The sequence below is a fragment of the Phoxinus phoxinus genome (assembly GCF_949152265.1).
Source record: "Phoxinus phoxinus genome assembly, chromosome: 19".
Lineage (NCBI taxonomy): Eukaryota > Metazoa > Chordata > Actinopteri > Cypriniformes > Leuciscidae > Phoxinus > Phoxinus phoxinus.
Window position 1 is genome coordinate 14,584,170 of NC_136894.1, and position 11,763 is coordinate 14,595,932.

Here is an 11,763-nt window from a genome sequence, read left to right on the forward strand (position 1 = left end):
TGTTCTGTGTAGCGGCATATGGCAATATTAAGTCATTAGGCTGGAAAAATCTGATGGCAATCAGAAGACCATGACACAACATTAAAGAGCTTTCTGAGGCCTCCACACAGAAACAGACAAAGAGTGCAATACACTCTTTTCTAAGAGCACAGGTTTTTTTTTTTGCAATTCACTGTTTTTGTATTTTACTTGTTATTTTGTCAAATATTTTAGCAACACACTTCTACCAGAAAGACTCGGAGAATAGATACTCGATAATTAAGCATTTATTAACAGCCCAGCAAGCCACATGCAATAAGTTCTTTGGCGTAGGCCCCGTCCGCAACTCGCAATCCGAGGGTACGGATTCAGCATTTCCCGCCTGAAGATGGTATTGGAAGGGACCATCCTGGTGGTGGTGGAGAGGTTGAAGGGGAAATCCTATGGTGATAGGGAGGATGGACGGAGGAACCCATCTTGTTGATGGAGGGAAGAATCATCTTGGTGGTGGTGGGGTGGATGGAGGTGAGTGAAGCAAGTACTGGTCTTTTATACTTCCAGTATTAAACGTGATTGGATAGATGAGAAGATAATAAGTGACGCAACAATTGAGTCTTCCCAGCAGAACTTACGCTAAAGCTTTCATTTCCCATTTTAATTATGTACAGTACTTCCTCAAGGGTGTAGGGTCCAAAAACCCATAAACCACAGAGAAACATTTTTAACACAATCTTATGTTCATAGAAGGTGATGCATAAACATTTGTTCCTTAAAATTCCAAACAAGTTTCATGTTTGCAATTACTTTACAGGCACAGTTCTCATTTGGGGGATTTCCAAACCCTCCACCCCTCTTAAAAGGAGTTATTTATGCACCCATGGTGCTCTAAATCTTAAAAAAGAACAAACTTGTGACTGCCATCACAAGTTTCTCGTTAGCTGATACCCTGTTGAGGACCATAAGCACAATTTACATTTAGTGCTATGCATATAAGAGTTTATAATCAAACATCCCTAGAGACAACTCTTGTTTCAGCTTCCGTCATCAGTAATTTTCTCCTACAGTTATATGGGATTTTTAATTTATTTGTTCAGGCAGTGGTAACAGATATCGTGATACTGCTTTCTCAATGCGCCTTTTGTTCCCATTTATGAAAACAGTCATGGGTTCTGTTAAAGCATATTCCTCACATGTTGATTCTGATGTTGAGTTGTCACTCATCAGATGAATCTGGATGACCTAGGCTTATCCTAAAATAAAAAGGTAAATCTCAATAATTAAGCGTAGCGCCAGTTCTGGCAGGTCACGTTAGTCAAGCTTGCATCAGCTGATACAGGTCTACCTATAAGAATACGATGCCTATCACTGTATATATATAAGCTCCTTCAGTATTATCAGCAGCTTTATCGCGTTTCTCAGGAGCTAATTACCCTCCTCCATCCCCAGCTCCTCCTCTCTTCAGTCAGTATGGTATTCTGATTACCCTTGAATAAATTATGTTCTGTTTACCCTAAGGGGGGTTATTGCTGCTCTCTCTGCTCTTATCCATGCTAGGCTGCATGGATGCGCAGGGAGTTCTCGCCCAGAACGGAACCATACCGCCAATAATGATTGTCAATTGTATATAGTGGATAGTGGTCCTGACAGAATAGAGAGATCCCAAGACAAAAATAAATTACATAATGGAAATTGAGTCTAAAGTAAGATAAATGTTAAAATGTTTTCTCATATCCCAGTTTAACGTAATACTAATAAGTAATACTAATAAGCAAGCAATATGGTTGACATCTGAAGAGTGTAAACACTGTCTGGTTCTATTTGTGCAAGTCTATATGTCAACAATTTTTATAAACTAATATTTATTACTAATAAGACGATACCATGACATATCGCTACTTGTATCCAACTTTCCGAACATCCGCTACTAGCTTTAGCCTGCTAGCATAACTAGCGTGGTCTCGCCTATCGCTTGTCTTGTTTACACTCTTATCACTCAAGAAATTACAGTTTTTCTGTTATGGTGAAAGTATCGGATGTGTGTCTATCGTTGAGAGCAGGTGAGGACACGTTCGAGCTGCATGCAGTGCGGTTGGAGCTGGAGACCGTGGAGAAGCAGATACACGACCTACTAGAGAAGCAGGCTGAGCTACGGGACGGGTGATCAGTGCTAGAAACATCACGGGCTGATGCACAAAAGTCTGTGGTAAGCAATGTTGTCACTCCGACCTCCTCTACTCCGTGTGTTTCTCTGCACAGGACCAAAGCACCCAGAACACAATCATACCAGCCCTCCTTCACTCCGACACATTGATTTATCAGTAAGGAGCACAGTCACTGCTTTCCTGGTGCTCGTGTTCCGAAATCCTGAATGGTGAATTGTAAATTGCACCCTAGCAGAATTGGAGTGGATTATCTTCTGTCTGACAACATCTCCAAGATGCTATGCACCGTATGACTTGTAAGTCAAAGCTCAAATCACAGTCTTTGTTCTATCCACTTAATTGATAGAAGTGCATGTTAGTTCATTAAATAGAAACTGTGTCGATTCCTCAGTTAGTGAGGTCAAACAATAAATCTACTGTAGGTTCTAAAAAAAATTCTTCAAAAATCTAAAAATCAGTGAACAAAACCTATGCCTAAAGCTAGGTCTCCTAAACATTAGATAACTCACACCTAAGGCGGTCATTGTAAATTTAATGATCACAGATAATAGTTTTGATGTTATAAACACGAGCCCCGTCTGATTGGTCGTGGCGGTGGTGTTGCAACTATCTATAGAGATATTCTTAATGTTACTCAGAAAACAAGACAGGTTTAAATCATTTGAAGTGCTTGTGCTGAATATTACACTCAGATAAGAAAAAAACAACAACTATTATATCTTGCTTTGGTTACTGTATATAGACTTCCAGGGCCCTTTGTTGATTTCCTAAAAGAGTTTTCAGGTTTTCTCTGAGACCTATTGGTCAACGTCGATAAAGCATTGATTGTTGGAGATTTTAACATTCAGGTAGAGAATACAAAGAATGAGTTAGGGGCATCGTTTGTGATTTGCGTTTGCGATTTGAGACCTCGTGCTATAGTACATTCTATCTTTTGCAGTTCTGGTGCCTCTGTCCCAACATACTGTACAACAAGACATGTTAACGTAGCGATAGAGTTACACTCATGTGACACGAAAGTTATTCGCAGTCAAAGATTATAATTTTCATGCGTAAATGCATACCATAACATATAGCATATCATTTGCATGCTGTTCTGAGCATGTGAAGCGTGTGTACAATAAAAGCCTGCAGCGCTTGAGTACTGAACTAAGTTATCTTTCGCGTCTTATTAAGGTTAAACTGGCAAATACACACGAAGTTGACATAAACCCAGTCGATTATGTCTAAAGTTAAAGTAGACAATTGAGAGACAATCGGATGCATGTCTGTATTCGTGCTGCATGAGCTCTTAGTGAAAGCAACATAATAATAAACATGCTGCCGCTAGTCCTTAAATGTTAATACAACAACAAAAGAGCAAATCACTCACTGCTTTCACTGAATAATTTCAGTAGCTTAAATAAGAATCAATGTATTATTATTTTTATTTTATTTTTTACATTTTTTTTTACATACTCAATTTCTTATTTGAATAGTGCTTTTATTTACACCTACTGTGGCTGCAAAAATAAAGCACTGTTTATTTCATTTGTAAATTATGTTGTGTATTTGTAATGTGCATCTTATTTTTAATAACAAAGATAAAATAATGAAATATTTTTTTTTTCACCCACTATATTGCCTATGGTCTGTCTTTCTTTTTTCTGTTATATTTTGTTACCTTGTAAGGCTACGTTTTTTAAAATAGGGAAATTGGTTTGGCTGTATTGCTCAGTCACTTGCAAAATAGTAACATAAACATGAAAAGAATTGTGATGAAATCATGAATCACTATTTTCGTGAAAAAAAATCGTGATATTGTAATGTTTCTGGGCTGTATAAAGCACACGACGAAGGATATGCAGAAAAACCAAAGGTATAGGTTAAAAGGTATTTAATAGTTAACTCGGGAGTAACATACACGTTCACACAAACAATAATCGACAAGGGACTGAACAGAACAGGGAGTATAAATACACAAGTAGACTAAACAGGAACAACTGAAAAGACTTAACTAATTGGAAACCAGTTTGTGTGGTTACTAATTGGAGACTAATGAGAAGAGGTGCAGACAAGACAGAACATAATTGTGACGGATATTATAATTTTGCCATATCGATCAACCCTAAAAGAGGCTATAACAGAACAGTACTCCAATACTGTGTAAAAATCAAAATAAAATACTATGACAGAAGTGCATGAGCACTATGCTTGCACATCTATGAGAAATCTCAGTCTGGATTCAGGCTCCATCATAGCACAGAAACTGCACTCATTAAAATTACTGATGACTTACTTTTAGCTTCTGGCCAAGGCTGCATCTCAATACTAGATTTACTTCATCTTAGTGCTGCAATTGACACTATCATAAAGTAGGGGGAGACCGGGGATGGTTGTAACAATTTTCACCTTTCTGTTTATATCTTGTAGTACTTTGAAGTCAGTGTGTTCAAAATGTGATCCAAACTAGTTACAAGTGTCTGCTTGTGACAATCAGCGGCTGGAGTGCCCGCATGAGCCACTGGAGGGCACTCTCTTCCTGTGTTATTTTCCACCATGGACTCATTATTGTTTAATTATGTTCAGTTGTGTTTGATTACCTATTATTGAGTTCCTTATTTAAACCTGAGTTTTCCCTGTGTCCTTTGCGAAGTCTTGTTACACTATAAGCGTACATCTCTGAGCATTATTCCTTGTTTTAGTATTCCGTGTTTCCCTGGACTCTTGACCCTTGCCTGTTATCTGGACCGTTTATGAACCTGTGCTGCCTGCCTCGACCTAAGCCTGTTTTGACCACGAGTTACCGGATTGCCCTTCGTTGAACTGTCTGCTTGAGTGTATGTCTGCTTCAACTGCTTGTGTGTCAAGTTTAAATAAAGTGCTGCACATGGATCCGACCGCCTCATTCCGTACGTTACAGAAGACTTCGCCAAACAAGGATCCAGCAGTCTTTCAGCATCTATCCACCGTGATCAAGACCCAAGCTTCCATGCTAGCCTCTCATCGGTTACAGCTGACGAGACTAACATCTCTCCTCGAGGAACTAGCAAGCTCAACGCAATCCTTGTCTCCGCAGAGCTCAAGCACAGCCGCTAATCAAGCCCAAGCTCCCGCTGCACCTGTTCCATTGCAACCCAGTGTGAGTACTGCATCTAGCTATCCTTGTATGTCCCTTCCTGAAAAGTTTAATGGCTCACCTGGGGCGTGTGAAGGATTTCTTCAGCAGTGCAGCTTGTATATTAATCATCAGCCTCAGGTTTACACCTCGGATTACGACCGTGTTTCCTTCATCTGCTCACTGCTCACTGGAAAGGCTCTGGAGTGGGCAGGCGTGTTCTGGGAACCAGGTCGAATTTCGTTCCCCTCTTATGCCGTTTTTGTCGCCCGATTCAGAGAGGCTTTTGAACTCCCCGCAGGAGAGGAGGATCCCGAGGAACTGCTCTTGTCCCTGCGCCGGGGAGGTTCGTATGCGGCGGATTTCTCTCTCTCATTCCGCACGCCACTGAAGACTCATATCGCTAAACTGTTTGATCCTCCCTTGATAACCGTCAGAGGGGCTTTCAAATATACCGTTTCTGCCAAACCCACTCATCGTGTTGGATCCCGCGAGCCTGGATTCCAAACTGCATCCTGTGAGTCAACTGAGTCAACTGAGTCAACTGCATCCTGTGAGTCAACTGAGTCAACTGCATCCTGTGAGTCAACTGAGTCAACTGCATCCTGTGAGTCAACTGCATCCTGTGAGTCAACTGAGTCAACTGCATCCTGTGAGTCAACTGAGTCAACTGCATCCTGTGAGTCAACTGAGTCAACTGCATCCTGTGAGTCAACTGAGTCAACTGCATCCTGTGAGTCAACTGAGTCAACTGCATCCTGTGAGTCAACTGAGTCAACTGCATCCTGTGAGTCAACTGAGTCAACTGCATCCTGTGAGTCAACTGAGTCAACTGCATCCTGTGAGTCAACTGAGTCAACTGCATCCTGTGAGTCAACTGAGTCAACTGCATCCTGTGAGTCAACTGAGTCAACTGCATCCTGTGAGTCAACTGAGTCAACTGCATCCTGTGAGTCAACTGAGTCAACTGCATCCTGTGAGTCAACTGAGTCAACTGCATCCTGTGAGTCAACTGAGTCAACTGCATCCTGTGAGTCAACTGAGTCAACTGCATCCTGTGAGTCAACTGAGTCAACTGCATCCTGTGAGTCAACTGAGTCAACTGCATCCTGTGAGTCAACTGAGTCAACTGCATCCTGTGAGTCAACTGAGTCAACTGCATCCTGTGAGTCAACTGAGTCAACTGCATCCTGTGAGTCAACTGAGTCAACTGCATCCTGTGAGTCAACTGAGTCAACTGCATCCTGTGAGTCAACTGAGTCAACTGCATCCTGTGAGTCAACTGAGTCAACTGCATCCTGTGAGTCAACTGAGTCAACTGCATCCTGTGAGTCAACTGAGTCAACTGCATCCTGTGAGTCAACTGAGTCAACTGCATCCTGTGAGTCAACTGAGTCAACTGCATCCTGTGAGTCAACTGAGTCAACTGCATCCTGTGAGTCAACTGAGTCAACTGCATCCTGTGAGTCAACTGAGTCAACTGCATCCTGTGAGTCAACTGAGTCAACTGCATCCTGTGAGTCAACTGAGTCAACTGCATCCTGTGAGTCAACTGAGTCAACTGCATCCTGTGAGTCAACTGAGTCAACTGCATCCTGTGAGTCAACTGAGTCAACTGCATCCTGTGAGTCAACTGAGTCAACTGCATCCTGTGAGTCAACTGAGTCAACTGCATCCTGTAATGAATCAAGCCCAGTGAAGCGCCGTCGCAGAAGGAGAAGGAGGACTCGTTGGGCTCGCCAGGTTCCGGAGGGCGTTCCCAGACTCCTCGCCTTGCCGGCCCCGCCTCTGCGCCTCGCCCTGCCGGCCCCGCCTCTGCGCCTCGCCCTGCCGGCCCCGCCTCTGCGCCTCGCCCTGCCGGCCCCGCCTCTGCGCCTCGCCCTGCCGGCCCCGCCTCTGCGCCTCGCCCTGCCGGCCCCGCCTCTGCGCCTCGCCTTGCCGGCTCCGCCTCTTCGCCTCGTGTTACCTGCGCCTCTTCCTGTGGTGGTTTCCAGCCTGGAGGCTTTAGCCGTAGATTTCCCCAAGTATTTTTTGGGGGGGGGGCCGTAGGTGCCCTGTGAGGGCCATGGAGGCGATGCCTACATGGACCTTTGCACGTCCACCTTCGCCTGAGTTCATGTCACTGGTCCTGTCCAGCCCTGTGCTCCCCACGCCCTGGTCCCCTGTTAAGTGTGCTCTGCCCTGGTCCCCTGTTAAGTGTGCTCTGCCCTGGTCCTGTGTCAAGTGTGCTCCACCCTGGCTCCCTTCTGAATGTTCTCCGCCCTGGTCGCCCACGCTCCATGGTCCAGGCCCGCCTTGGCTGTGTCCTGGTCCCGTTCCCCTGCACGGGCCTGGCCCTCCATCCCATCCCCCGTTGACCTCCCCCCGGAGCTCTTAAGAGCGTCTGGAAGCCGCTCCTTAGAGGGGGGGTTATGTGACAATCAGCGGCTGGAGTGCCCGCATGAGCCACTGGAGGGCACTCTCTTCCTGTGTTATTTTCCACCATGGACTCATTATTGTTTAATTATGTTCAGTTGTGTTTGATTACCTATTATTGAGTTCCTTATTTAAACCTGAGTTTTCCCTGTGTCCTTTGCGAAGTCTTGTTACACTATAAGCGTACATCTCTGAGCATTATTCCTTGTTTTAGTATTCCGTGTTTCCCTGGACTCTTGACCCTTGCCTGTTATCTGGACCGTTTATGAACCTGTGCTGCCTGCCTCGACCTAAGCCTGTTTTGACCACGAGTTACCGGATTGCCCTTCGTTGAACTGTCTGCTTGAGTGTATGTCTGCTTCAACTGCTTGTGTGTCAAGTTTAAATAAAGTGCTGCACATGGATCCGACCGCCTCATTCCGTACGTTACACTGCTATTAAATTACATAGCTATTATCTTTGCAACACAAACAGAAAATGCATGGTTTAGTTTTAAACACGAGGAGTGAAATGTTACAATTCACCCCATAGTCTGGGTTAGTTGTAACATACCCTGGGGTGAGATGGAACATTATGATATCCACCAGGGTGATGTGTAACATAATGAAATAAGGATTTTGACAATTTATTTTGAAAGGTTTTTATTCAACACCGACTTTTCAATATAACTGATCCATCTCTATATTTTACACTGGCACCATTCTAAATTGATGATTTTCTCCTAACTCCCCATTTCTACTCTTTATTCTACCTCGCGTGGATACAGTCCATAAAATGCATCAGCTGCCCCCAACAGATACTCAGTAAGTACGTTTTTCTTGTTCCTCAGTGAAGACCCTCTTTCCACTGTGGTAGCCTACTCTCGGAAGTTCACCTGATCCCTTCTCTTCTAACATCCTCCTCTTTTTACAGAATCTGTACAAGGTTACATGGCAAATGCCATACAACTTTGCCACAGATCTTATAGACTTTCCCTTTGCCTCATCTGATGCTCTCTTCAAAATTGTGAGAGACACCCCTCTGTCTGTCTTACTCTTCCAAGACCTAGGCATACTGAAATTCAAATAAAACATATAAATTGAACAAAATTTTCTTGGGGTAGGTTGTAACGTTTCATTGTCTAACCCAGAGTCTTGTAGCCATGAACTAGCTCACCTTACAGCTAACAGGCAAAACATTAGCACTAACAACTTGCATGGAAAATATCTACACAGACGCACAATAAACATAAGTTTGATGAGTTTAACTACAGAAATTCCCATAACAACGACAAAAAGTAACTTTCTTACCTCAAAATAGTTTTTTCCACTCTAACATGTGCTGTGTCTGCCACAGGGCTCTACTTTATCACATGTTGAATAAGAACTAAACTGAGCATGTGCGAAGTGAATCAGGTGTTTTGTAACTAGTTCCTGATTGGACAGATTGGAATTGTTACAACTGACCCGTGTTACAACCATCCCCGTTCTCCCCCTACTCTTAGATCGACTTCAAAATTACACTGGAATTCAGGGACAGGCATTACGGTGATTTTGCAGACCATTACCCTTTTGTCTTTTTAAACGGGGAAAAATCTAAGATAACGTCAGTAAATCATGAAATGCCGCAAGGATCTGTGTTAGGCCCACTGCTATTTTCAATATATATATGCTGCCACTTGGTAATATTATAAGAAAACATTGAAATAGTTTCCACGGTTATGCTGATGATACTCAGTTATTTCATCACGACCAGATGAAATCTCTAAATTATCCAAGTTGACAGAGTGTAAAATATTGGATGACCTGTAATTTTATTCTATTAAATTCGGATAAGACTGAGGTATTACTTATTGGACCAAAAACCTGTACACAGAATCCCTTAGAATACAATTTGCATGTAGAAGGATGTAATGTAACTTCATCCTCTATAGTTAAAGGCCTGGGTGTTATATTAGACAGCAACTTGTCTTTCAAAAATCAGATTTCATATGTTACAAAAATATCTTTCTTCCACCTCAGAAACATCGCTAAGCAACGGAACATGTTATCTGTTCCTGATGTAGAAAAGTTAGTTCATGCATTCATGACTTCTACAGATTACTGTAATGCACTACTAGCTGGTTGTCCTGCATCCTCAATAAACAAGCTACAATTAATCCAAAATGCAGCTGCTGTTCTTACTAGGTCAAGAAAATATGATCATGTAACAGCCATTTTACCATCTCTTTAAGTTCCATATCAATTACAAAGTATTGCTACTGACCTAAAAGTCCCTAAATGGTTTAGCTCCTGTGTATTTAACATCTATCGCCCTACAATCCATCACGCTCTTTAAGATCACAAAACCCAGGGCTTCTGGTAGTACCTTGGCCAGCAGCCATATCACCCTGTAACCCAAGAAGCTAAGCAGGGTTGAGCCTGGTTAGTACCTGGATGGGAGACCTCCTGAGAAAACCAGGTTGCTGCTGGACGAGGTGTTAGTGAGGCCAGCAGGGGGTGCTCACCCTGTGGTCTGTGTGGGTCCATCCATTCGGATGAGATGTTAAACTGAGCTCCTGACTCTCTGTGGTCACAAAAAATCCCAGGATGTCTTTTGAAATGAGTAGGGATGTAATCCCGGCAGTGATCCCGGCATCCTGGCCAAATTTGGCCAGTGGCCTCTGACCATCATGGGGTCCTAATCATCCCTATATATAATTGGCATCATCACTCTGTCTCCTCTCCACCAGTAAGCTGGTGTGTGCTGGGCGTTCTGGCGCAATATGGCTGCCATTGCATCATCCAGGTGGATGCTGCACATTGGTGGTTTTCTCCTATTGCGCTTTGAGTGCTGAGAAAAATCACTATATAAATGTAATGAATTATTATTATTATTATTATTACCTAGGATATCTAATTCCACTAAAGGAGGGAGAGCGTTTCATATTTAGCCCCTAAACTCTGAAATAGCCTTCCTGATAATGTTCAGGGCTTAGACACACCGTTTAAATCTAAATTAAATACACATCTCTTTAGCCAAACATTCACATAAAGCATCGCATAACTGTATACTGCAGTTATATCAGATCAAATGCATATGATTATCTTTTATCAGCAGCTGCTAATTATTTTCCATTTGCTTTTCTGTTTTATCTCGGGATGCGCATCCTGAGGCAACTAGATAGTTCCAGTTTGTATCCAGCCTCTTATGATGATGTCCCAAGACCTGTGAAAAGAGAGTGCCAACTCCTGCGAAGACTTCAGATGAAGCAAGCTCTGAATCAACATGCACAAATGCAACATTTTTCTATATATCCTAATAATTTGTGAACAAACATGTATTCATTACTTCTATAATCTTCTTGTTTCTGCCTTAAATAAATACATTGTTTAAATTAATACATATATTAGCTAACTGTGTGATAACAGATCACTCTAAATTGTAATAGACACGTCATGCATTATCTGTAAAGCTGCTTTGAAATGATATGTATTGTGAAAAGCGATACAAATAAATTTGAATTGAGCAAGATAGACCCCGCCCACCCAGGGGTAAACAAATCACGCTTTCCATTTCATTTGGGGAAAGTAAAGATTATTTTTTTTTATAGATTTGGCTGTTTTTAAAAAAAAAAAAAAAAAAAAAAGATGTTTTTTTTTTTTGCCAGCAAATTCAATAAAATACATTTATTGCAGCAATTAAGCAACAAAGTCTACAGTAGGCTTAATTGTATTATTTAAATTGATTTTATTACAGATAAAATAAGTAAAAAAAGGGAAGAGAGAGAAATAATGCAAATATTGGTGTTGCCCACTGCAATAGTAGAATGCTGCAGTCAATTTCCATGTTGAATTCATTTTCTCTGTGGACTCTGTTGACTCCACATTAATCTCTCATTGAATTGTTTGTATCCCCTGCAGTCTTCAGCTTCTTTTATCCATGTTGGCAATAAAGAGAATTGTTTGGATTATTATTTCAACATTTTTACTTATAATTTTTTGAAGTTACATTTGGTGCTACAAATGGTATAAGAAAAATCGATAAAACTGGATTTTAAACAATAATCAATACTCAATTGACTTTTATTCCTGCTTTATATGTATATAATGCGTATATTTGCATTATACATATGCACAGGTTTAGACCTGT